This window comes from Patiria miniata, unplaced genomic scaffold (genome assembly GCF_015706575.1).
Source record: "Patiria miniata isolate m_02_andy unplaced genomic scaffold, ASM1570657v1 HiC_scaffold_23, whole genome shotgun sequence".
Classification (NCBI taxonomy): Eukaryota; Metazoa; Echinodermata; class Asteroidea; order Valvatida; family Asterinidae; genus Patiria; species Patiria miniata.
This window is the reverse complement of record NW_024037062.1, coordinates 7280914-7308252: the sequence shown is the minus strand read 5'-3', so window position 1 is coordinate 7308252 and position 27339 is coordinate 7280914. Positions and strand designations below refer to the sequence as shown.

Genomic DNA, 27339 nt, shown 5'->3' with positions numbered 1-27339 from the left:
TTCATAACCTACATTTTCAAAGTACTACATGTAGAACTTCACTAAAACAATAGTCCCGACATTTGGGTTTCGGGGTTTTTTTTACTCACACTATATCTTGCATCAAACCCGTCGAAACTGATTTTCGGAAACCAGGAGGGGGCGGGATTCCAAAATGTGGCATATGGCATTTATAGCGTTTTAGAAACAAACTCTTCATTTTACAACACATCTAAGGGACTTCATCATGAACTGAAGATCATGTTTCAGTATCTTCCATCAGGACGCCATCAGATGACCTCCGTGTAAAACCAACAGAAGGAGGTTCTCATTCATTCACGTGGCTGTTAGACCTTTAAATAATTGATATTTTTAAAGGTCCATCATTTTGGTTACCATTTCATTATATTTGTCTTAACAGAACAGAAGGAAGTTGTCATTACTCCAGTTGTCATTATTCCAGTGGCTATTAAACTTTAAAACAATTGATATCTATATTTTTAAAGTTTCATCATTTTTTGTCATTTTGTTTTATTTGTCATCACGTGTGCATTCTCCATCGTATTTAGAGTATAAAGAATATCTTTAGAAAAAAATTACATCATTTTAAAATGTATCTAACTGCATGTAGTTTGTAATTGTTTATTCTATATATTTATTCCATTGGCAATTACTTACTCATAGTGTTTTGTATAGTGAGCTGTCCAACCATATGTAATTGCCTTTTTAAGAATAAAATAAAGTATTGTGAATTCATTTGAAATGAGTTCAATTAAATTCAATAATGAATTTCTAAAATCCCAAAGCAAAGCGCCTAATTGCATTTGTGCAGACAACCGCAGGATCTTTGCAATAATACGCCCTTTAAAAGCTTGACATTCTCCCCCCCCCCCCCAAAAAAAAAAAACAACCCCGCATAAATATCCTGTTAAACTTCATCTCTGAGTTTTATTACAGAAAAAACAGGTTTCGATTCCGTAAAATGTGGATTTAATGAAGTTTTGGTCTCTATATTAGAGTATGAGCCAGGAGCAATGTAATAAAGTCATTGATGACGCGGGAAATTGGCAGGAAGTTTAAAATGGATGCTGGTAAAGTGCACTTGACCCAACCACTTAGCTCGACAGCTGCAGCATGGCCAAAAACTTTATTTCAATTTTTCAGGTTTGTCTCGAATTTTTGGGGGAGGGTTTATCTGCAAAGACCACATTGGCTGAATGTTATCCTCGGTGTGGTGCTGAAATCTGTGTCTCCGAAACCAACTGTATAAGTACTCATCTTTTTTTAATAATTTGATATGAAGGCATTTAGTGCACGTGAACTCTGATCAGGTGGAGGGATGCAATTAAGAAGAGTTTCAGGGTCGATGCTGAAATGCAAGGCGTCAAGGTTATTATGCCTTTCCGATTGACTGCCCTACTTCTGACGAAAAACAGGAAAATGCCTACCTTTTTTGTACCGAGTGAGTCTGATTTTGTTTGTGGTAAAAAGAAAGTGCAATAAAATGCTGACCCATTGACATATTCTAATTTGTGATTTAAGAATGTTTACGAAAGAGGAAACAACACTCTATAGAGAGGAAGGACATGTAGGCAAACATTGATAATTTGTTGCACCTGCGAGTGATTTTGTTTTCAGAAGGATCAAGGGGAGGGATAATATTTAAGGTGACCAATCTATTAAACATGGAAAACTTATAATTATAATACATTTCCGGGGTGTACGCTTGAGACCGAGGTTAAACGACCTATTAAAGGACTTTATAATCCATGCCAAAGGCAAAATGGGGTGCTGCGTGACACTAATACACAAGTAATAAAGGAAAACATAACTAAAAGTAGTGCTCACCAGTAGTTTTTTCCGATTTTTTTTCGGACTAGCTGTGTCCTTCTTCAGGGAACAGGTTACCCATAATTAATGTGCCCTGTGACGTCATGCCAACAGGAAAGCGCCTGGCAAACCAGACACATCGCCTGGCAAACCAATTCCATCTTATAGCAGACACATCCTACGCATGTTATTTGGCCGACAATAAACAATTTCATTGGTAACTTTTAAGCCACTAGCATTTCAAGGGATACACATGAAGTACAGCCGAGAATCGTTTGCTGAAATTTGGCATCACGTGACCCCAACAAACAATTTTGTAAACAATAAGCCTCTGTACTGATGACGTCACACTTTGTTTACAGGTGAACTTTCCTATGGAGCCAGTGGGGGCCCAAGTCCACTGAGCACCATAGGAAAGCACAGACGTAAACAAAGTGTGACGTCATCAATACATGGCTTATTAATGCATGATGTCGGGAATTAGTTGTTTGCGTTTCACAACACCTTGTGAAGAATAATATGTTAAAGGTTGAGAACAGGCACATCATTTGTCTTTTGTGCATTTTGTTCGTTTGAAACAACAAAAGTGCTCAAAATCTAAAGCAGGGTGCTGAACAACCTGATGAAGTTTAAGCTCAGTGAATGCTGTATATTCCGAGAAAACAATATTCTAGGATCTCGATTTCAATTCAAAAGTTGCCGAGTTATGTTTTGAATTGCGCCCAAAATCAGCATCTGGGACACGTTCTCATTCAGCCGATTGCAGCTACGCGATATCACGCACTGGACCGCGCGTGTGCGTCGTGTCAACGCTTGCGTGCACCAGTCGCTAAATTTAAAACGAATTACTAACGGAAATTTCCAAAAATGCGTCTTGAGACGCATCGTTGGAAAGTGACCCTCCTTTTCTTGTTTTCTTCAAAATGACAGCATGCCAGAAAGAATAATTTCACAGGGAGGTTAGTGCCATTACTATCTTAGTAAGCTTTTCGACAATAATTTCGTTACTTTTTGGATAGCTGCAAATGATGGACTGTGGCTTTAACAATGTACCTACATTCCATGCCCACCTGTCGTGAACAAAACTCCAATATGAGTTCTAAAAAAAGGTTGAATCTAGGTCACTCAGCGGCGCAGCTACGGGGGGGGGGGGGGGGGCGTTGGGGGCGCACGCCTCCCATGAAAAGTTCGCGCCTCCAGTCGCCCCTCCCACTAAAAAATGGGCATCCGAGAAAAGCACAGCCATATGAGTTACCATGATTAGCTGGGAGAACATAAAGTCCCTTTTTTCTGCGATTGTGTGCGTATTTTTCACCTTTTTTCGTGAGTGGCTGTTTATTGTAATAACGTCCCTTGGAAAGCAAATAACGGTAGTTATTGTCTAACCATGGTCTAATGCAGCCATGGTCTTATTAGCCACGTTTTGTACAGCGCCCCTATGGGAAGATGGTCCCCCCCCCCCTACACTATTTGATTTTACGGAGGTTGGGTGTCCGGTGAAAAAAACCTGTCTACCTTTCAGCAATTTTTGGGGCGCACCTCAAGCCCCCCCCCCCCCTAACTGCCCCCTTGGATGAGAACCCTGGCTACGCCGCTGAGGTCACTGGGTACTCAAAATCTTCTGAAGACAGATCAAGCCTCTCCTTGTTCACTATATTGCGGTCAGTTCCGGTCAGACACTGAGCAACATCAGACTATGACGGTGCACATTTGGGAAAGTGTTTTTTAATGTTAAAGCGGAAAGACGGACACTCGCCAGCAAGGCCGTGCAAATCACCATTAAAACAGCCAATGCTAGTGTGACGCGTTTCATGCCTGCATTCACACGCGGGCCTTATTTTATAGAGCTTTCGCAACCGAACGGATACGTCGTGTACGCATGCGTTTAGCTATCGGTAACCATTCCGTTGTTTCTCGTCGTGTACGCATGCGTATAGCCTACGGTCAGTTTTTGGAAACGTTTTACCGATCCAAAATGGCAGCCTCCGATGAAAGCCTCGCACGTCAGTGGCTAATCCTGCTTGAAACACATACGAAATGGCACTTACATGTTCAGCAATTCATGATACTCTCCCAATCAATAATTCATACATGATTAAATGCCTTATCAGAAAAGAAGATGAAAATCGACAAGTTAATGTGCACGTATTTTGTGTATCCATTACGCATGTACACGTTGCGTATGCGTTTCCTATTTACGAACACTAAGAATGGATCTCATGATGTAGCACATGTCCCTTTTCATATTACGTTGCGTTTCCAAGGACTGATTTCGACGAATACGAAAAGCATACGCAATGTATAAGTAACGGATAAATATTGCGCGTAGCTGGGTAGTCGAGTACTTTTCCGAGTACCGAGTACTGCCGAGTACCTAGATTGCCGACTACGAGTATGAGTACTCGTACAACCGAGTACAAGGACAGGCCTCCGAGTACGAGTACGAGTACTTCCGAGTACGAGTATACGAGTGCTTTTATTCTGAGTACGAGTACGAGTGCTTCTTTTTTCGAATACGGCCACACGGCAAATGGTTCATTGTGCGTAACTTGCCCAGGCCCTCAGACCGATATACAGACCCACTCACGGCAGCTGTTCAATGTGTTTTTCCGGACGTGCACAGAGGAAAATCAGGAAACTTCGATTTCTCCGCAAGCCAATAAACCATTTCAAACTGAAAGTATCGATAAAATAAGGCCATGGTAAGTCAAGCTATACCATTTCTTTTTCGAGTACTGCTGTTCGAGTATGATTACTTTGATGATGGAGTACAATTTCGACATGTTGAGTACGAGTACTTTGCTGCCTGAGTACGAGCACCGTCATTTCGAGTACGAGTTCTTTTACATTCGAGTACGAGTACTCTAAAAAATAAAAGAAATCGAGAAGTACTTGAGTACGAGTACCGAGTACGAGTACTACGACACTGTAGCTGGGTACCTTTTCTCCGTGCGTTTCTTACTATCCGTGCCATGTAGCGGATTGCAAAGTGCGTATGACGTCACAAAACCACACAAACTAATGAACTACCCACTAATCTTTATAATAGAGATTAGTGGAACTACCCTGTGTGCTATAACCGTATCCGTTCGAAACCTCTGAACAGACATCGGTCAAGTTCGGCGAACTCTGCATTTGATTCCATTAATGGCTTAAACAGAAATTTTGAATCTGGAAACATAATGCGAGGAAGCCTCTTCTTCCTTCCGATCCGGAGGTAGGAAGCACCCTTTACACAACGGCAACTTTAATCTGGTAAAACACTAAAGCTAGCAGCCAAAACAAAGTTGTATTAAAGCTACTGGTGCTTCTACAAGGTGAATAAAAAAAAGAAGCCCAAATGTCGGAACCATTGTTTTAGTGAAGTTCTGCATGTAGCACTTTCAAAATCTCGGATATGAAAGCCCAATTCATAGGCTTTCTTTTAGTACAAGAATCAATCAAATCACTCATGTACTTTTCAAACTACGGAATTTTAAATACAACCACCGTCTTAAAGTTCTGTCCACGGATCACAAAAAAAGGTGTGCGTTATTCAGCAAAACAGAAACAATTCACACACATTTCTAGCCCTGTGTGATTTGTTTTCGTTTTGCTGAAAGTACCTTACCTTTTTGAGCGGATCCGTTGGCAGAACTTTAAAACGGTGGTTGTGTTTAAAATTCCGTAACCTGAAAAGTACATGAGTGATTTGAATGATTCTTGTATTAAAAGAAAGCTTATGGATTTGGCTTTCATATCCTAGATTTTGAAAGCGCTATAAACATGCAGAACTTCACTAAAACAATGGTCCCAACATTTGGGTTTCGTTGGGTTTTTTTTTTACTCATACCCTGTATTGGGTGTGTGGTTCAGACATTATTTAGGCCTATATCACCATGTTGATTTGTCGGCACAGATTTTACAGTGTATTTCACCAAGGTCCATGCTGCGAAATATATTGACTGATACTCTCAGCAAACATAGAATTTGGATCTTTAAAGGGTCTATGCGATGACTTTTTCTTGGGAATACATTTTGTGAAACTTTCTACTCCTCTCTTAAACGTATGAACACTATTTGACATCCTTTTGGTTAATGTTATTGAAAGAAAAGTGCACTTCTTTAAGCGTTTACAAATTGTCCATGCTGAGGGCGCTGTCGCTGTGATGTCGTTTCAGGAAGACATGTTCAGTTTAGGGGTTTTCTGCTGAAATGGTTAACCCAAAATTTGCTCATTAAAAACCTTTGTGAGAAAAGCTTAGCCGGCTCACTGCCATGTTACTGGCAGTTACAACGAATCACCAAAGAAAAGTAAATTTGCGACAGCAAAATATCCACATTGCTAGCAACTTTTGGTGCCGAAATAGCTGTAACATTGAGGTTTCTGCCTGAAATGACATTACAGTTTTGCTCATGAATATGGAAATTCGTATCAGCATAAAAACAAAAAAAGGCACCGAAATACCCTTGGAAATGGCAAAACGAAAATTGAGAATAAGGTGAAATGGGACACAAAGGTGGATTTTCAAGGATTGCATTAAAAAATAACATTGGCAAACTTTAGCACAGATCTTCCTGCAGGTCAGAAAGTTACGCCACTAGTTGAATGGGCCCGAGGCGCCCTCCCCCCCCCCCCCCCCGACCAACACGGCGTCCACTAAGCCAGGATTTCTGCTCAGGATAACGTCTCAAGAAACAACTTCCGATCCTCATTTCCTTCACTCAGATGACGTATGCCATACCCATGGTCCTTCGAGATGGAGTCTGCGCCTGCGCAGTGCATGTTCAGCATTATCTCTCGTCGACAGTGCATCACACCGCCGTGATTCATGTAATTAAGAAACGTTATCTCACCCCAAAAACAGATGCGATTTTTTTTTTATAGTTCTTTGCACTTTTTCTGTGAATGGGGTTAACTTCTCCCTTGCACTTTTGGGAAAGTTTTCGGAGTTCAACTTTTCAAAGTTCAACTCGCGGTATCCACTTGAGATGGCCTGGGGGTTGGAAACTTTCCTCCTCTTAAACTTCCGAATAATAGGCTCTAGCGATGACATGCCGGTACTGTTTATGCAAGACACAGAAACGCAGAAAAAAACGCTACCTGCATTTCCAACTTTGAACAGTTTCAATAATTCCATCTTTTGTTTTTGTGCACTTTCTATATATGCGATCTAAAACTTGTTTTGTGTTGTTGATCGATGTGGTCCAATGATTACGGTGTTCTTCGAATTTTGACGGGAAAATGGTGCCTGTGTCCCTGGGAAAGACACTTTACTACAATTGCCTCTTTCCGCCTATGAGTATAAATGGGTATCTGTGACGGTAGAGACCAGACTGCGCCTATCTTGTCTGCAAGAAAGTGGTCTTATGTCTTATGGATGGTTTGGGCAATATTTTGTGAAGCGCTGGGAGACCTAAAGCGCTATTTAAGCACCACACATTATCATTATTATACTACAGGTACCACTAAAAAGGCTTTCAATTTATTGCTGGAAAGTTCATTATATTTTGCGTACATAATTTTGGAGCAGAGATCTATACGGACAAATAATAAGAAATAAGCAACCTTGGCCAACTCCTGCATGCGGATATAGCTTGACTTTTACGGCTGCACAAGTAATGTTTCTTGACACCAAACAAGTACGGCGTTCTGAGAAATCCTTGGAAAGTTCATGTTCAGGTTGCAAGCGGTGAAAGCTTGGCTGTGCTGCCATGGCTGTGCTGCCAAGTTTCGCCGTTGAGTTTAACTGCCAACTAGTAGAGAGAACTACATGTGTCTGTTAAAGGGAATGTACAACCTTTGCTTTTGCTGCAATTTTCAGAAACAAATGGATTTGGAGGAAAAGAATGTTATAGCAAATTGTGTTAAACTGACTTGTTTCACGTTTTGGGCTTGTAGATGCTGGAAAAACCAAGAAAACCAATCATTTTCTTACAGTCTGGTTCCCTGACCCCACTCCAGATGAAACGTAGCAATTTATAGACGTTGGGTAATTGTAAGGTCGGAGAATCAGTCTAGCAGGCTTGTACCCCTTCACATATGTGCAATCAATTGCAAAGAAGCTGTGGAATAACTAAATATGAAAAACAAGGAGCAGTTTTTGGAAAAAGCCAGTTTTCTCCAACGCTGGAAAAAAATTGTCTTGAAAATGTCAGCACACAAGGAGCCACGATTTTACAGAATGCTTTGGACTGTCATTCGGTATACCAATCCAGTAAGATATTCCGTGATAATTTGATCATTTCGGGGTTTTTTTATGTTTGCAAATGTTGTACATTCCCTTTAAGGGAATATACAACATTGGCTTTTAGTTTTACTGTAATTTTCAGAAATGGATGGATTTGGGGGTTAGTATATTTATAGTAAATATTGTTACACTGACTTGTTTGAAGTTTTGTGTTCGTAGATGCTGGAAAAACCAAGAAAAACAATCATGTTCCTGTAGTCTGGTTCCCTGACCCCACATAAGATGAAACGGAGCAATTTATAGACGTCGGGGAATTGTAAGGTCATGGAACCAGTCTAGCTGGCTTGTACCTATTCATAGGTGTGTGATCGATTGCAAACATGGTAAATTTGGGGTAGTATTTGAAAAAAACCAGTTTATTTCCAACGCTGGTCGGCCGACCAGCGTTGGAAATTGATACAAAAATACCACTTTTCTTGAAAATGACAGCACACCAGGTGCCATGATTTTACGGGATGCTTTAGACTGAAATTCACTAACAGTCCAATAAAAGGTTTTTCATAATACTTTGGTAGTTTTAGTTTTTGATGTTTGCAAATGTTGTACATTCCCTTTAAGGGCTGCGTGAATCACAATGCACACGGGGCACACGTACTAGCGAATCACAATGCACACTGTACTGGCGAGGCCATTCCCCGATGGTCCAGCAGGATTTTGACGGGATTAATAATTCACTTACACGCTGAGGCACTTACACGGTGAGGCATACCACGTGCTGAAAAGTCCACGCCGGTATGCAAGTTGTTATTTTGTATTCACGCATGCCTTCCTCCATGGTGAAACACATCACGTGATGAAATAATGTATCACGTGATTAGAAACCACATTATAAGGTTTAGATTTCCAGCAAAGATCTGCGACACAAACATATACGAGCGTCTAGCTTCTGATGTGGTACGACCCACATATTCAAAATCTTACATAATTCTTACATATTCAAAAAACTATTTACGGGTTTAGCTTTAAACTTGGCTTACAGCAAGGCACAAGCTATGATATTGCATGTACAAAACAACGTGTCTAAAGCGAAGTGCAGTCATGCAAATTTAATGTTGAGAAGACAAAGTGTTCCCAAAATCAAGGTGTTTCGGTATCCGTACAGCTATCGGCGTTTTCATGTTCTGAGAATTTTTTTTTCTCTTTTGCAAAATTGAAGACAAACAGGAATCGAGCTTATGTAAGAACTGTGTTTTGTATAACGGATTTTTTTGCAGTGTACCCGCATGTCACTGCACTAAACGAGGGGGGCATAGTGTCGTGTCCCTCCGGCGCGCAACGACTGTGCCAAATTGCTCCGTTCATTTCTACATAGGGGGTCGGGAACCTCAAAGTTTCCCAAATCGTGTCTTTGTCACGTTTGTACCCTTTTCCTCGCGAGCGAACATGTGTGGGATTACCCAGGGGCAGTGCAAGGAGCTATACACCGCGGTAGGACGGTCCGTTCAAACCTGTCACTCATCGGGGAGGCGGTGTGTCATAATCGGCCCGCTAAACGGACGAGGAAAAGACCATTTTGGAAATTACAACTCGCCATTTGGCCGCGAGAAGTGGGTATGAACAGGCCGGAGAAAAGAGGGCTTGAACGTATGAACCTTGATTCACGAGTTGGCCATTTTTGTCGAGTTCCCTGAATGTATTTCATGAATTGTTAACTGTTGAATGGGATGGCGCCAGACTATTTATTGCAGGCACAATGCAGGCTTATTTTACTGTCATTTATTTTTAAAATATGGCTATAAACATTAGGGAATGTTTAATTACACATTTTAGATTATTCATTGAAGCAGACTGGAATATATTACAAATTGACTTGCTTTCATTTCTCTTCGCAAGTTCCAAAAATTAAGATTTTACCTAACTTTCAATTCAATATGGCCGACTCGCGAATAAGGCCCATACACAGTCAAGATACAGACGCACTCACGATACACGCATCTACACACCTAACGAGTACACATCAAAGACACGTATAGGAACATTGATAATTCATGTAAACGGACCTACACATTTCAATGAGAAACATGGTATCGGTCGGAAGAAACAATCATTGCAGGTGGGTTTTAAAAAGTTTGCCTGCTGGCACACTTTTTTTACGAGACTTAACTACGGAGTCCAGTTACGAGACACAAAAAAAACAAAAAAAAACAGCATACGTTTCTCAAAAATGTAAAGTGTCCAGGGAGCCGAAACTTCAACAGGTTAGTTGTAATGCACCGTACTTGCGACTTTGAGCAATTTTGATGCTTTAAACGTGAATAAAAGTGCACACAAAAAAACCCAAATGAACCTATTACCTTATTAGGAATACGTTACTTCTGTTAGTTTTGAAATTGTAAGCATTTGGTAAGCATTTTGACAATGTTTATTGTTCCATTGATCAGTCACAAATTTACCGTTTGGTTGTTTCCGGAGTCACTAACATAATTTTGACATAGTTGTGATAATAAATTTGATACATGGTTTGTTTCATGTATCAAATTACTTGTAAATGGTAAAAAAAAAAACTATGAAATTTGCAAGAATTTCACTCATTAAATGAAATATGTGGACAAAGCTGAGCCGATACTGACACCAAAAATGTATTTAGAAAGATTAAATTAGTATGCATTTTCCCCCTTTGCACTCCATACAAGTATGCCTGGATAATACCCGATTGGCCAAAAGTTCGACTAGAGGTTACTCCACAATACAAGGGGTCACTATCGTTGAATCACGCCATGTGTGTCAAAATAGTGGATGGGTTATAATTGGTGTGCATCATGTACAAATTACATGCCTTCGATAGTTGTCAAACTATGTTGAGCTCTCTGAATCGTAACAAATTTGACGCCCTAGATACATTCCGCATGTCCGTCTGAACGTCTGAAGAAAGCAAGTCCTATCCTCCTCACCAAAAAAAACTGCATTTAAAAGAAACTGGACCATTAGGCCAAAAAAAAAAAGTCTCCGGTTTGTGGTATGGAGCTTGCTTCAAATGTCGGCTGATGACTGCAAATGGTGCCCGACTAAACTTAGTGCAAATAATATGGGAGTCCAGAGAGGCCACATAAGATTATTCTCAACCATAACCCAATCTAAAAACACGTTAAAATTGTGCAGCAGCAGGATTCGAGTCAAACCAGTGAGTTTGGCGGTTTTGAAACATCATCTTTCATTGAAAAAAAACCTTTTTCATTTTGCCAACGCGCATGGCTACGGCGACGCGCGCGCATACCAGAAACCGGAGACTTTTTTTTTTTGGCCTTAATGTCTTGCTCCCCTTTTCTTAAAGGGAATGTGCATCATTTGCTTTTGCTGCAATTTAAAAAAAAATAAGGATTAGAATGTTATAGCAAATATTGTTAAACTGACTTGTTTCACGTTTTGGGCTTGTATAGATGCTGGCAAAACCAAGAAAACCAATCATGTTCTTGTAGTCTGGTTCCCTGACCCGACTTAAGATGAAACGAGCAATTTAAAGACTTTGGGGAATTGTAGAGTCAGATAATCAGTCTAGCAGGTTTGTACCCTTCACAGGTGTCTTATCAATTGCAGAGAAAAATGCGGACTAACTAAATATGAAAAAGTAGGAGTAGTTTTTGAAATGAAGCCAGTTTTCTCCAATGTTGGTCGGCCGAAAAGCGCTGGAAAAATGCAATATTTTTCTTTAAAATGTCAGCACACCAGTAGCCACGATTTTACAGGATGCTGTAGACTTTCATTCCAATCCAGTAAGGTATTTCGTGTCAATTTAATCATTTCGTTATATTTACATTTGCAAATGTTGTATCTTCCCTTCGGTTTTTAATCACACGTCATGTGCTGCTAAATTTAGTCACCTCATACGCAATTTGAAACAGACTGACATTATGCAACAGAACAATTTCCCGTGTGCATTTTTTTTTTATTTGAAGCAACTACAATTGTTGACAATCTTAAGAAGGGTGTATATAACAACTAACTTGTTGAAGTTTCAGCTCAGTGGATACTATACATTTTGAGAAAACAGAGAAAACGTATGCACAATGTTCGGGGTCTTGTATAACTGGATTCCATTGATGACGTACGTTAAAAGAATAATGTGAAAGTGAAGTCTCAATAGGCCAAATTTGAACGACAGAGGGCGCTGCATGCTCCATTTTGGAGTTACAAACCGATTTGAGTTCAAAGCAACTTTGCAAGAACGTCACTAAACCTGAGATTTGTTTAAGCAAAAGGTGATATTTGTATTATTCGTATCCCAAAAATATTGAGTCATTGAAAGAGCCATCACTGGCTGTAAAAAAAATAAGCGAGTGCAAAATAAGCTCTGGCCGTCTTGCATGTAAGTCTTGCATGATATCTATCAATATGATCCCTGCCAGATAATGCTACGCCCAAAAATGAGACACCGATGGCACATATGAAACACCATACTTTAGATGTCTGCCTATATTTCTGGCGATTTGTGATAAATACCACTTGATCGTAACGTTATATTTAGCCACCACTTACAAACTTTTCATAAACATCTGTGTGAATTGTTACAAACAATTTTTTTGTTCAGTATTTAATTTATGTTGCTTGCTTTGTTTTGAAAATTAATATCTGGTAGGCCCACTTAAATTGGTGGGAAACTTAGGGGGCCTATTTTGGTAATTTTTTTGGGTAATTTTTTTAGGTAATTTTTGTGGGTCAATTTTTGGGGACAGACCGGCAGACTGACCACCAAGTGACATGAAGAAGCTCCTGACTGAGCTTTAAAATGTTCTATCTAGGACGGACAAACAGGCCACACTAAACGGCATCCATGCCGCTTCACAGCAGCAGCAGCTTAAGTGACGAAGCCTGTTGTGTGAATTTTGTCACCATCCGCAAACCTGGTGACCCACAAAACAAGGGCTACCGAAGGAGACAAGTGAACATGGACTAGTGCCATCGACTATAGTGAACTTCCCTTACAGGTGTGGGGAGCTTTCAACTTCAACTCGGACTATCCGAGACATGACGTTTAAGGGCCCGGCGCGTGGGCCCGGGTCACGCTGTACTTTTTTCCCCCGACTCGTTTGCTAGACTTGTTCAAGTTCAAAAGGAACCGCGTATCGGCGACTATCGGGGCTCTTTCACAGTCATACTTGAGTGAATTGCAATTAAATGAGGGCAGCAGCTTATACAGTTCACACTACAGGCACTAATTTTGTGACCTATGATTAGCAACGAGTGGGCCTACATGTGTTAAGCTCATTTTTGCGACAGCGACAGCGAAAACATGGAGGCATGTCTATGCCACATCTCATGATGTTTTGACACAGAGCCATGGCACATAATCCACAACACTTGGAGTGCCCGCACACGCGCAAGAGCTACGTGTATTATTTTGAATTTGATCGAAGAAAGAAAAAATAGGAATTGTCAGTTAACCTTTGCTGTGAAACTGAAAGAAAATGACGTCATTTCCTTCTTTTTTTAATGTAAAGTGTTGAATAAAATTACGGGAAATAGGTTAACTGTTCGGTAAATAGCAGTCGAAATAAGTAATATGCCCTATATCATTATTTCTTCAACATGGATCTCATAACGAAATATCGGACAACGGAACTTAGAGATAGTGGCGAAAATAAAGTCGAAAATGTAAAGCCTCAAATCTTACTACGGTTGAAAATGTGTTACATTTTTTTTTATTCGTCCCGCATCGAGCATTGAAATTTGAACCCACATTATGCATCGACGAAACGCCAACATTTCGCAAAATAGTCTGACATAATCATAATCCTCGCTGTATACTGAAAAGTTGAACACAATAAAAGTATTGACCAAAATCTTGCAACCCACCCAAACCCTAAAGAGATTTACCAAAAAAAATGAAAAATAAAAAAGTGTGTATGAAGACGTTTCCAACAAGTAACTGTCATTAGTTTGGTTTCAATGACAAATTTCCAGAGAATACCGAAAAAAGACTAGCAAATCCTTTCCCATTTGTGTCATGTACGTGTATGTATGGACGTAGACGTGTTAGTTAAAAACACGAGAACACAATTACCGAAACCCTTCGATCCGTGACACGTAATATAAGAGGCTGAACTTTAGGTAATCAGTTAACCTAAAGCATTAAATATCAGACAGTTCTGATAATTTTTAAGTGTATCAGAAAACCTGGTCACGGTTTTAGAACTCGAAAATTTGGGGCCTGGTTTAACGCGTATATGGCTGCCTCGCACTAAATCAGTAAAACATTAAAATGTGTTCAGTAATTAATGATTATAGGAAAACTTACAGGACACTTGTTTCCCGACACTCCAAAAGGACTTCAATTGCACAGATTCCACTCAAATCCACAGAAAGACACATTAATCCAGCGGCTCCACACTCCCAGTAGGTGACGTGATGACGCGAGCTTCTGCTTCAGGCCTATGACTAAAAAGGTCGACTTAATCACACCAGTTCCTTGCTCTATGATCACACTATACACGTCTTTCCTCGACGCAATTTGGGCTCCCCTCGAAAATCCAGCGGATTAAGAACTGCGAGAAAGGTTCCCGTGCTTGCGAGGGGCCGCATCCGTTTTGCAGCTAGCTTGTGAGTGGACAACGTGCACTGAGGTTTTACGATGCGGTCAAGTTGTGACACGGCCACTGACTCAACCAGACCCTCGGAAAGAAATGTCCTTCTGTCGGTGTCCGTGCGGGTGAAAAAGGGTGATCGGAAGCCGAGATCAGACAACCCACGCAGCAGGACACCTCATTGGTGGCAGTCAGTCGAGAGAGAGACACACAGTGAAGGGGTTTAAGCCAATCGTGTAAGCTGGATCAGGTCCCTACACTAGCATTAACTAATTACTCCACACAGGGTGCAAAAACACGCATAAGCCGTATCGACCGGGCCTTCTCAAGAACCCAGACACAATGTCATGCCACCGTTATTAGCCTGAACGGAAAAAAAATTTGGGAGGACAAACCCGGGGACAGATCCCAATAATACAAGGACATGTTTTCGGTAATTAAGTGTTGTAGGTCGGCTAAGCCGTTAAAACGGGAAACATGACGACCGCAATGTTTAACCACCAACACCAAATCTTCTTACACATTTAAAATTAAGTGATGGCATGCCGAATCAACAAAAATGCATGTCCAATATTTGCAATGACAACCGCTGTTGACCTGTTCATTGTTGGTCATCTTAACTTACAGGATATATGTTGGGCCTCTTGACAAGATATCATGAGTTACGCACATTGGTATGTAATTGTAATTCACGCACTATAAGATCGGTACAGTCATTATTACCCCCGATCGTCAGGCCAACCCTCAATCAGCAAAATAGCTTCTCCTTTGTGGATCAATCCGAATGCGCCAACTATACACGTTGTGTGTGTGGTACATAATACACACATCACAAATGCACAAATGTTGTTTCTTACACGTCCGCAGAGTGCGAAACAATTTGAGGATGAATCACAACTAGCACCGAACAGCTCGATTTTGGGGGGCCAAATTGTGACCCCCGAAATTCGTTCTTGCATGGTTCTCGCAAATTAACACAAAAACGCCTAGTTTCTAAGGATGGTTGCGTGGACTTACATATTCTACTTTTAAAACGTTCTTTCTATTTTAGTATCATTTTGTTTAAAACGCGTTTTGTAGCCCAATTGGGCGTATTCCACGCCGCCCTTTACCATGAACGCGAGTCCTCAGGTTGAACTCTGAACTGCTTTCAAACGGATTACTCACAAGACTGACCCGTGGTGTGTGCTAAACCAAGAGCCTCATGACGAACCACACCGAGAAGGACGTTCAACAGCTCACACAAATATCTATCTATTCCCCAAAACAGGATGGGAAAGGTCATGAGCAAGCTGAGAACATAAGGTCGCTGAACTGCTGCCCCTAAGGAGCTGAAAACAAAGAGACAAATCACCAAACAGAAAGAGAGAAAATGTACATCAGTACAAAGCCAGGCAGATGCATCGCGCGCGGGTCAGTCAACTTCCCGCGAGACACGAAAAACAAGTCAGGTCCAATCAAGGCTCCAGTTCAATAAAATGGCTCGTCCGCCGTGCGAGATGGAGCTCTCCGAGCACAAGAAAGCGTCATTAGCCCAGATATTTCCCCCATCTTCTGTTCTCTCTGTCTCATTTTTTCTCTCTTACGGTGTGGAGGAAAGGAAGCACGCCAAACGCCAAGGGGCATATCATGTATTTGATGTTGATGGGTTCATTACGGTAGTGTAGTGGGGAAGCTAACGGTCGCTTACACAGATTGCAATGGAAAGAGCCTTCTAATGGGTATATGAAGAAATGCAAACGCAGAACTACTGGCACATCTGGTTTTAGGGGAAAGTGCAGAAAATGCATCAAACAATTACAGGACCTGAAACGGCAGACCTAGAACTTGCTGGTCCCGGGGCTCACAAAATGTATTCAATTGATTCACAATGGCTATTCACTGGAAGTCGTTTCATGCATCTGGTCTACACAATGGGCAGGATTTAGCTCATTCATTCACGTTTAAGGGTTCAGGTCAATACTTATGCCCGAAATTACCTACGCCAGCCAAATCACGATTTGCATGCCCTCAAATTCTTTGATATTGGAGCATTTTGAGGGCCATGAAGTTGAGGGTTTGTTAAAAATAAAAAAAAGAAGGGTGGAAGCCGTGCAAAGGACTGCAAACTCGTACTTCTGTGAAATTAGGATGAAATTAGGCCCTAAATTTGCTCTATTTTGCAATGGAGCGTATAGGTATCCTTTTTTTCAAAATGGCGACGGGCTTCAGGACTACTTTTAGGGGTGATAATTTTTGGATGGAGTTTCTCCCAGAAGTCATTTGTTAACCCGGATAAATTTGAACAGACAATGAAAGATGATGAAATAGGTTTGTGTGTTCTTTCAGCAAAACGAAAACAATTCACACACATGCCCCATGTGAATTGTTCGTTTTGCTGAAAGAACACTTACCTCTTTTTGTGATCCATGGACAGAAGTTTAATACGGTGGTTGTGTATAAAATGCCGTAACTTGAAAAGTACATGAGTGATTTGAATGATTCTTGTACTAAAAGAAAGCTTATTAATTGGGCTTTCATATCCTATAATTTGATAGTGACACATGCAGAACTTCATTAAAGGATTGGTCCAGCCATTTTGGGTTTTTTTTTACTCACCCGCTATGAGCCCGTTTGATATTAAACTCAAATTTATCATTGGTATTTTTTTTTGTTATTTCGGGTTGAATAAATAACAACAAAGTTTAAGTTTCTGAAGGAGGAACTATTCTGGTTTCGTTCCAAAACTCGAGCACAATCACTTGCAAACAAATATTGGAGCAGAATCAGACTTTAGTAAAATCACAGTAGCACCTCGCGTCCAATCTGCCTGAACTGCACGCTATAGCACGTACCTCGAGATCCGTTACCAAAACTTTGGAGCACACAAGAAGGGTTCTCCGTGGATTACTTGTTCAGCTTACAACTGATCCATGCTGTATAGTATAACGCTTTGAGATAGCGAGCGGTTCCATACACATGGCCTATACCAACGGTGTTGAATACTACAGCGCAATTTTAGTTCTCTGTTCCTAATTTAACCATTCAGCTTGTAATACTTCCGAGTTGGGCTTTTAAGTATAGCCCCTGTGAAAAAAAAACATATAAACCTAACTCCAAACACCAAACAACCATTAGTAACTACATCTCTCCCTATAGCCACATTCTCGCAAAAATGGCATGTAAAACGCAAGACATTCATCGACTGGACTTTGAAAGTGAAAATTACATGCCATCATTGTCGAAGTAGTGCCGTGACTGAAGTCTCTCGGGGTGAAGGATGGGGGGGGGGGGGGAGAGGGGGGGGGGGTCTTCCATCCCACTAGCCACGTACATCACCCGAGCCCCACAATATATCGCAACTCGGAACACTCTTTTCAAATGTTCATCCTGCGAGTCTGACAAGAAACTCTGACTAGGCCAACTGGGTACGGAAAGTGTCTCTTCCGATCAACAAAATACTTCATTTACATGTTATTAGCTGGGATGATGGCATCAAGTAGCAAAAGAAAAGTACAAGGACCCCTGGCTTTAGAGTAAAAACATGTACATGTATGTGACATTTTTATCACGTGTGTTCCAATTTTCAGTTAGGTCAAGGTTGCTTGTATATCAGCCGGGTTTCCACTCAATCCAACACGTTGTCGACATTAAGTGTCCCGGAGTGCAGTTTAGGGCAACATAACAACGTCCGATGTGCACAAGAATGTTCGGTGAATTCAGGATTGGGTTTTGCCCTTTACGGACGTATTTCTTTTATAAACACTGCATACTCAGAGTTGTCCGAAGACTTGCCAGATGGTTGTCGAACCATGCGTTCTCTCCTGCTTTCGCGATTATCAGTCAGATTAGCAGACAAATCAGTATGAAGGTTGCCATGTTGCAACTATGTCCCAAGTTTGGTTCCAATTGGACTTCAACTTTTCAAATGAGACAAATTTTACATGTTCAGCCTGTTTTACAACTTGACCTCAGATGACCTTTGAACTTGGTATGTGACCTTTGACATCATTATCATATGAAGGTTGCCATGTTGCATCTATGACCCAAGTTTGGTTCCAATTGGACTTCAACTTTTTTTAAATGAGACAAATTTTACATGTTCAGCCTGTTTTACAACTTGACCTCAGATGACCTTTGAACTTGGTATGTGACCTTTGACATCATTATCATATGAAGGTTGCCATGTTGCATCTATGACCCACGTTTGGTTCCAATTGGACTTCAACTTTTCAAATGAGACAAATTTTACATGTTCAGCCTGTTTTACAACTTGACCTCAGATGACCTTTGAACTTGGTATGTGACCTTCGACATCATTATCATATGAAGGTTGCCATGTTGCATCTATGACCCACGTTTGGTTCCAATTGGACTTCAACTTTTCAAATGAGACAAATCTTACATGAGTTTTCAGCCTGTTTTACAACTCGACCTCAGATGACCTTTGAACTTGGTATGTGACCTTTGACTTCATTATCACATGGAGGTTGCCATATTGCATCTATGACCCAAGTTTGGTTCCAGTTGGACTTCAACTTTTGCAATGAGACCAATTTTACGAAAATACCACACATATTTACTACTACATGCATGCATGCATGCATATACGGTACGTTACACACAAAGTGATTGCATATAGCCTATAGTCTAATATTTCAGGCGAGACCAAAAAATCAGACGCTATAATCGGGTGGTACTCTAACCCACGAACTCCCGCTTACTAGTGCAGACGTCTTACCACTCGAAGCAAGAAATAAACCTGCTCTTCACTGACATGGTTGACCGGGGAGAAGGGGGGGGTAGGAACTTCTTGACCATCCGATATTCTAATGCAGTCAGTGCTCATCGGGTGCAGTGTGTCATTTCCCTTGAAACCCCAAAAGGTCTTCTGGAATACGAAACATTGAGGGCGATATGCGGCAATGATTGATCAGGTAATTAAACCACGATCAGATAAATTTGGGATTTAAATACTAATTGATTAATTACCTTGATCCCGCAATATCGTAGATAAATAAGTTATCCTGACTATAGTCCAGATGCAATTTTTGTCAAGGTAGTAATACAATTTTTAAAACACATGGCAAGTTCAAATACGTTCCTAACTTCCTAGAAGTAGAACCCAACTTATCTTGAAGTCATGCCTCTTTAACTGACAGTTTCTTTTAACCAAATTAAATGATCGTTTCCTAACAAAAATTGACAAGTCGGCCAATTCATCCCACTTTCCTCTGCCCCCCCCCCCCCCCCCCCGTTCTCCAAACTAAATGAGTAATTTCCAAATTATACCATCCGACCTTCGTGGACTCATGCCAATCAACACTCAATCATAATTATCCGTCGTTATCAAGCAAACTCATTTTCATTCGGTCTAAAAAAAGTACAAGTCACCCTCCGTCATGTACCCTCTTTGTTTTTATGTTAGTTTATTAGATTGTGAAGTATTATACTATAGTAATTGCTTGTTCATGACTATAGCTATATACATGTAGTCCCCGTGGGCCAGCTATGTTTCCCCTTATTTGTACCTATCTCATTGACGACTGTCACTTGTGTGCTGATGTTTAGACCCATGAAATTAATAAGAGAGCAACTTTATACTACTCTTCCCTTCTGGTAGATTAGTTTCAGGCAACGCCATTTTCTTTTTAAACGAAAACGATAACAGCCCCACCCACCCCGTTTGTTTAATAGGCCTACTAGATATTAAACTATTAGTTTTTGTGACGTCGCACTATTGTTAAAGGGAATATACATCATTTGCTTTTGCTGTAATTTTCACAAATAGATGGAATTGGGGGGTTGGAAATATATAGCAAATATAGTTACACTGACTTTTTTGAGGTTTTGGGTTCGAAAATGCTATAAAACCAAGAAAAACAATCATTTTCCTGTAGTCTGGTTCCCTGACTCCATGTAAGAAGAAACAGAGCAGTTTACATATATTGGGGAATTGTAAGGTCAGGGAACTAGTCTAGCTGGCTTGTACCCGTTCATAGGTGTGTAATCGATTGCAAACAAGTGCGATGGTCAACTGGGGCCAGTATTTGAAAAAAAAGCCAGTTTTTTCCAACGCTGATCGGCCGATCAGCGTTGGAAATTGATACAAAAATACCACTTTTCTTGAAAATGACAGTATACCAGGTGCCATGATTTTACAGGATGCTTTACACTGTCATTCACTAACAGTCCAGCAAGGTATTTCAAAATGATTTGGTAGTTTTATTTTTTGATGTTTGCAAATGTTGTATTTTCCCTTTAAGGCCAAAAAAAAAAGTCTCCGGTTTCTGGTATGCGCGCGCGTCGCCGTAGCCATGCGCGTCGGCAAAATGAAAAAGTTTTTTTTTTAATGAAAGATGATGTCCCAAAACCGCCAAACTCACTGGTTTGACTGGAATACTGCTGCTGCACAATTTTAACGTGTTTTTAGACTGGGTTATGGTCGAGAATAAGCTTTATGTGGCCTCTCTGGACTCCCATATATTTGCACTAAGTTTAGTCGGGCACCATTTGCAGTCATCAGCACACATTTGAAGCAAAAAAAATCAGGTAAAAAAAAAAAAAAAGCCGCGTCGCCGCATCACTATTTGGGCAAACTCCATACCAGAAACCGGAGACTTTTTTTTTTGGCCTAAAAGTGGATTATTTTCCACGAATCTACAGTTGAACAGTATACTGTAGATTCTTACAGTTTAATGTACAGGGTAATCCCTGAAACCCACATGTCGGGACCATTGTTTTAGTGAAGTTCTGCATGTAGCACTTTCAAAATCTAGGACATGAAAGCCCAATTCATAAGCTTTCTTTTAGTACAGGAATCATTCAAATCACTCATGTACTGTTCAAGTTGCGGAGTTTTAAACACAACCACCGTTTTAAAGTTCTATCCACGGATCACAGAAAAAGGTGTGTGTTCTTTCAGCAAAACGAAAACAATTCACACACATCCATTCTTAGCACGAATCTACAGCTCCTAGTCCAACAGAATCACGAGGAGAATGCGCGGTGAATAGCCAACGAAAGCTCTATCAAAGCAAGGAGCAACGGGAAACACGATGTTACCTTGTTCCACAACCGAACATTTCGAAGTTCAACCAATCATGTTAATTGCTCATCATTTCAATCTATTCGTACATTGATTAGGCTCCTTGAATCTCAAAGCACAATTGCTATTTGCAAAGCAAGTAATTATTAATTCATCAGTGTTGCTGAGATGAACCGCTGGGTCATCGTACCATCGACACGGATGTTGCAACATTAGTCATGGAATGGCACCAATTATGAAGACATAATCCCAAGTACCCACTCGGACTTGATGTGATGGGGTACAAGGCTTACATCGCTAATCCTATATTAAGCCCCAGATCAAGTCATCAGCCCTCATTACGGGAAGTAATTCATCAGACAGCCCCGGCGGAATCGCCGGCTTAGCACCACTCAAAAGAAAACCACCAAACAAGAAGACCGTCTTTCTGTTGCAGAATTGGTAGGAGGCTTTTTGTGTGCCTGGCTAGCTGAGTTCAATGCAAGAACGCGACGGCCCTTCATAGGTGGTACCAATAGGGACGCGCGACTAAGCTTGTCAAAGCCAACAACAGCGCGGTCCGAAATTAATGTCAACAAGGGAGAGGGATGCGTGGCCCCAAAAGTGAGCCGTTGAAAAGCGGGTCTCAACCCGCGGATTATACATGGCGAACAGCACTCCCTGCGCCCCTCGGGGTGGGGTGTGTGTGTGGGGGGGGGGGGGGGGGGGGGAGCGGTTGCTGTCCGCTAACCCGGCAAAAAGGACCAATTGTTGACACCACTAAAAATATTGGAAGGAGGCATTTACACATATTGTTGGGCCAGTGCTAATCGATATGATCCTGCGTTTTCACACAAAGACCTACACGTGGGGTGCAGAATTTGTGTGCGTCCAACAATGGTGTGGCTTCACCCAACGGGACAAACAACGTCCCCGTCCCACTTCTTCCAAAGGAGTGCCACCCCCGTTTTTGTAATGACTTATCGATCCATAGGGGACAGGGAATTGTTACTGTGTTTTTCATGGTTTGACTAACGGTGGGGAAATATTGTACCATGGTGGGTAAACAGACTATACACGTAAATGTAGATTAGTCGGCGATTAGCGCTAATTCGTAGTTAATCTCTTTACGACTGAAGAAGCTAGTCTTAAGGGGAGGCAAAATGGCCGCACAAGTGGCGTAGGACCGCAGCCTTTGATACGACGGTAGGCCTACACAATACTTCTCAGACAACTTAGGCAAAACTGAAAGTACATGTACTCATCTCCGGTGTTTTAAAGACCTATTATTGGTGACAAAGGTGACATATACCGAATAATTATCAAAAAGCTCATTTGGAGTAAAGATCACAGTAGCGGACTAATGCTATGAACGTAGTATAATGTGGTCCAATGGTTACGGTGTTCGACTCGTGCGCCGTGGTACACGGGTTCGAATCCTGACCGTGGGAACATGGTGCTTGTGCTCCTCAGCAAGGCACTTTACCATTATTGCTTCGTTCTTCTCTTCGGATGGGACGTAAAGCCGTAGGTCCCGTGTGTTGTACTGCACGTTAAATAACCCAGTGACACTTATCGCTCAGAGAAGGGGTTTGCCCCGGTGTTTCTGGCAGTGGGTGCAATATGCGCCGCAGCACCTTGTGTATAGGCCCTACCCTTATAAGGTGCTACATAATGGGTCTCATAAGCTTCATTTACCTGTCTTTAATAATAGACATAATTTCAAGCCTATTGAGTACCTAATTGTTGGCTTTTACTTGCGCTATATAAGACTCTGGTATTATTATTATTACATGGAACGCTTAAGTTCCTAAATTTATGCTTGAATTGCCTTAGAATGCAGGAGAAGTCATCGAAGATTTCGAAATTTTCCAGGGGAAGCCTTCGGAGCCCCCTAGCAGGGCTCACGGCCTTCGACATGCCTTACACTCAACCCCCCCCTTTATATCAACAACCCCACCCCCCAGTTTCCTGAAAGCTAGATCCGCCCCTAGATCGTCCTGGTACCAAACACCCAATGAAATTCCGTCTGGCTTGCTGTCATTAAGAAGAGATCAAGAAATGTATGTGATCTCCAAACTGACTTTTTTTTTAAATAAAAAGTTCCATTATATTTTTCGAAAATGTGTTTCGTGAATAAAAGGTTGTGCATGGTTTTTTTTTTTTAATTTCTCTCAAAAAGTGTAATATCTACTGACAGGAACTTCAACAGGTTAGGTTTTGAACGTTCTTCTTTGGCCTTCGAGTGGTGTTATCGTTGGCAACGAACAAAATGCATGAAAATCAAATAATCCTATTCACCTTTCATTTTCACCCTATAAAACTAGCGGAGTCTGAAGAACAATTTCATAATTGATGCTCTTCAAACTTTTGTCGCTTTTACTATCAGAACACCTTCTCTGTTATTATACAAACATTTGAAACCAAATACACCGGTGAAACCGATATTTACTAAACGTGGGTGTTTTGTTATCAAAAAGTGACAGTAGGTGAAGAATTATGACGTACAAGTGTGTAATACAATATTTATAAATTGTAACAACTATAGGCAATGTATTTAATGTTGTCATTGTATTCGGCAGATGGCAATGTTTCGACTCAACATTAATCACAATAGCCAAGCCATGTTGTGGCGGGGCAATGTAAAAAGACTCGTGTTGTAGCTAAACAAGATAGAACTGTAATTGTCACTGAAGGATATTTTTTTGGAGACCATCCTATATTTTCAAAACATGAATGCCAACTTTTGATCTCGAAAGTTGGGTTTAAGTCAGCTTTTCTTGTCATTGAATGATGAAGCAACAGTAGCTTTCGACACTACAACATTGGAAAACAGTCCGTTAAGCACACAAGGAGACATGTGGGGTTATTCTGATATCATTTTTAGGATACGACATGGTTTCATTTTACCTAAATATCACGAACATTTGTACCTAAAATGTGATCCGTAGAAAAGGTTAAACAACGGTGTTTGTGTTCACAATTCCATAACTGGAAAAGTACATGAGCGATTTGAAAATAAAACCCTCATTTCACTATTAGAAAGCTTATTCATTGTGCTTTCATATCCTGGATCTATAGAAAGCGCTAGGCCTACATGTAGAAAATCCTTTAAAAATAATAGGCACCATTTGGGTTTCTTTTTTTCTTTTTTTGACTCACCCTGCACAATCTAAACTGGCTATAAAAGCCTGCGAATTATTTTCACAATTTTTTGAAAAATAGCTTTCGGGGAATCAGTTTCGGGGAATGGTGTAGGGTCTTAGTGTTTGTCCATTTTTTTTCTGGGAATCGGGTCATTTTTGTTCTATGATTGTCAGCACTGGTCGTTCTCTGATTGCACTGTGGATATTTGACCAAAGGTTTTGCCATCATTCGCCGGATGAAAGAGTGTAGGTTGTTTAAAGGGAATGGACAACATTTGCTTTTGCTGCAATTTTCAGAAATAAATGGATTTGGAGGATTAGTATGTTATAGCAAATATTGTTGCACTAACTTGTTTCACGTTTGGGGCTTGTAGACGCTGGAAAAACCAAGAAAACCAATCATGTTCTTGTAGCTTGGTTCCCTGACCACCTTAAAGTGAAACGGAGCAATTTATAGACTTCGGGGAATTGTAAGGCCAGAGAATCAGTCTAGCAGGCTTGTACCCCTTCACAGGTGTGTAGTCAATTGCAAAGAAAATGCGGAATAACTAAATATGAAAATTAGGAGCAGTTTTTGAAAAAAGCCAGTTTTCCGGAAAAATACAACTTTTCTTGAAAATGTACCAGGAGCCACGATTTTTCAGGATGCTTTAGAGGATTAGTATGTAAAAGCAAATAATCCAGTAACAATCCAGTAAGGTATTTCGTGGTAATTTGATCATTTCGTTTTTTATGTTTGCAAATGTTGTATCTTCCCTTTAAAGATCAACCTGGCTGCTTAAAATCGATCTTTTTGATAAAAAATATAAGAATGCCTTACGATCTCATGAAATAGCTACCTATGACTAAGACACATAACGGTGGTATAACAATAGAACTGAAAAAAAATAATGACCCGTTGGGTGGAAGGAATTTTTGTGTGTAAATGTTCGGTGCTCGGTTGATCGATATTTTGGCGTTCCTACAAAACAGCACAGTCGGTCTGCCACACAATAGAAAAATGTGCTTCATGGAAGCGTGCCAGAGGTCTATATTATTGGGTTATACATTGTATATGCAGTGGTTCGTCTTGTGCAGGAATGTAACAAAAACCAGGTGGGATGTTTGACAATAGATTGAAACCCACGAACATTCCATTCATCTGCCGGACTACAATAGCATACATTCCTTAATACAAGTGTCTAGGCTTTTCAGGAGTCATGCGGGAGACGCGTGCTACCTCCCCCGCAAGAAGACTATGCCCCGCCCACCCACAACTCACTTCACTGACTTTCAAGTTTCATGATTGAAAAATCCTAATAAATTGCCGCAAACCAATTCAACCGTTCTTACTTTATGCCAAGCGCCTCTCTCGAAAAGAAACGTAACAACGAGGGCAAAGAAGTTAAAAAGATGGCACGCCCCAACTCAATGCAACACTTTTACAATTCTTAATGTTTTGATTGAAATAAAGCTGGTAAATCGCTTCAAAGGAAAAAAGGGGGGAAAAAAGCTGAAAAATGAAAATGGCGTCAGTTACAGCGCCGTCTTGGGTAAAGAGAAAAGCTCAAATTAGCACTGAAACCGAGACCCTCAGAGCTAAGCCATTGTACGAATTAAGGACATTTTTTTTAATCCTCTCAACAAAAGACGGCACTGGGGTTCTTGTTTCAGTGGCAATTTGAAATTCGTCAGTTCCATAGGTTCTGCAAGTCGACGGAGAGCTAAATAATGTTTACTCAAAATTTCGGGGAAAATTTTGCATAATTACTCATTATTTTAAGCAAAAGTTGATATCTCTAATGAAACGACTCCCGAACACCTGTCGCATATATGTAACGTTTCAGTTCGACCTGTTAAAATGTTTCGTTGTCATAGTTATTTAAAGTCGGCACTCTCATGCGCCCTCCGACGCACGTTTTACATGCTCCATGTAATAGAAAAGTGCCCCTGTTTGGGTATTTGAAGATTTTGAGACGAAGGGCTGCCCAACTTTCATAAATTTGCTGTCAAAATGACAGCAAGACATCCATAACAACTGTCTGAGAAACCTGGAAGAATTTAATATGTGCATTGCGACGATAGGAGCTAAAATTATCATGGAGGGGGTTGAAGCCCCGCCCCTCAGCGCTGTTCGCGCCGCTCTGAAGTTAATTAGTCTGACCAAAAAGAACTCTTAAGTTTTATTTTCATGTTCCACAAGTGCAAAGGCATCAATAAAAAATGGTTTCATTTTCTCAGCTACCGTTGCGTTGCAACGGTATCAGCGAAAAAGAAAAAAGAGGGGGTGACGGCCACGCCCATCCTCCGCGCTTTTCGGGCCGTTCTTAAGTTAAGTAGTCTGATCTAAAATCATTCTTCAGTTGTATTTCCATAATCTACAAGTTCCGAGCTATCAAATGATACTGGTTTCGTTCTTGTTCTCAACATTTTGATTAAATGTAAAATGGGCCCCATTTGGCATGGCGCCAATTGGTGATCAGGGTCGATGATACTATGCTTTAAGACAATCAGGGGATTTGTTCCCGAAATTTTGATTAAACACTATCCAACTCTCCGTCTAAAGGTAGGACACCATGAAGTTTCGAAAAAGTAAACTTAGGACAGGGATTTAACTTTGAGTGTAGCGATACCAAAACAAGAATGGGCAA

The 27339-nt window shown here is 40.8% G+C and overlaps 1 protein-coding gene across 1 annotated transcript in view; it reads right to left on the bottom strand.

The window, feature by feature from the left end:
• Nucleotides 1-14731, bottom strand: part of LOC119731194 (protein NDNF-like) — a 50366-nt gene extending 35635 nt beyond the window's left edge. Inside the window, exon 1 of the mRNA XM_038204262.1 lies at nt 14272-14731. The gene's annotated coding sequence lies outside the window, so the exon portion shown is untranslated. The remainder of the gene's footprint in view (nt 1-14271) is intronic.
• Nucleotides 14732-27339: the final 12608 nt, after the last annotated feature.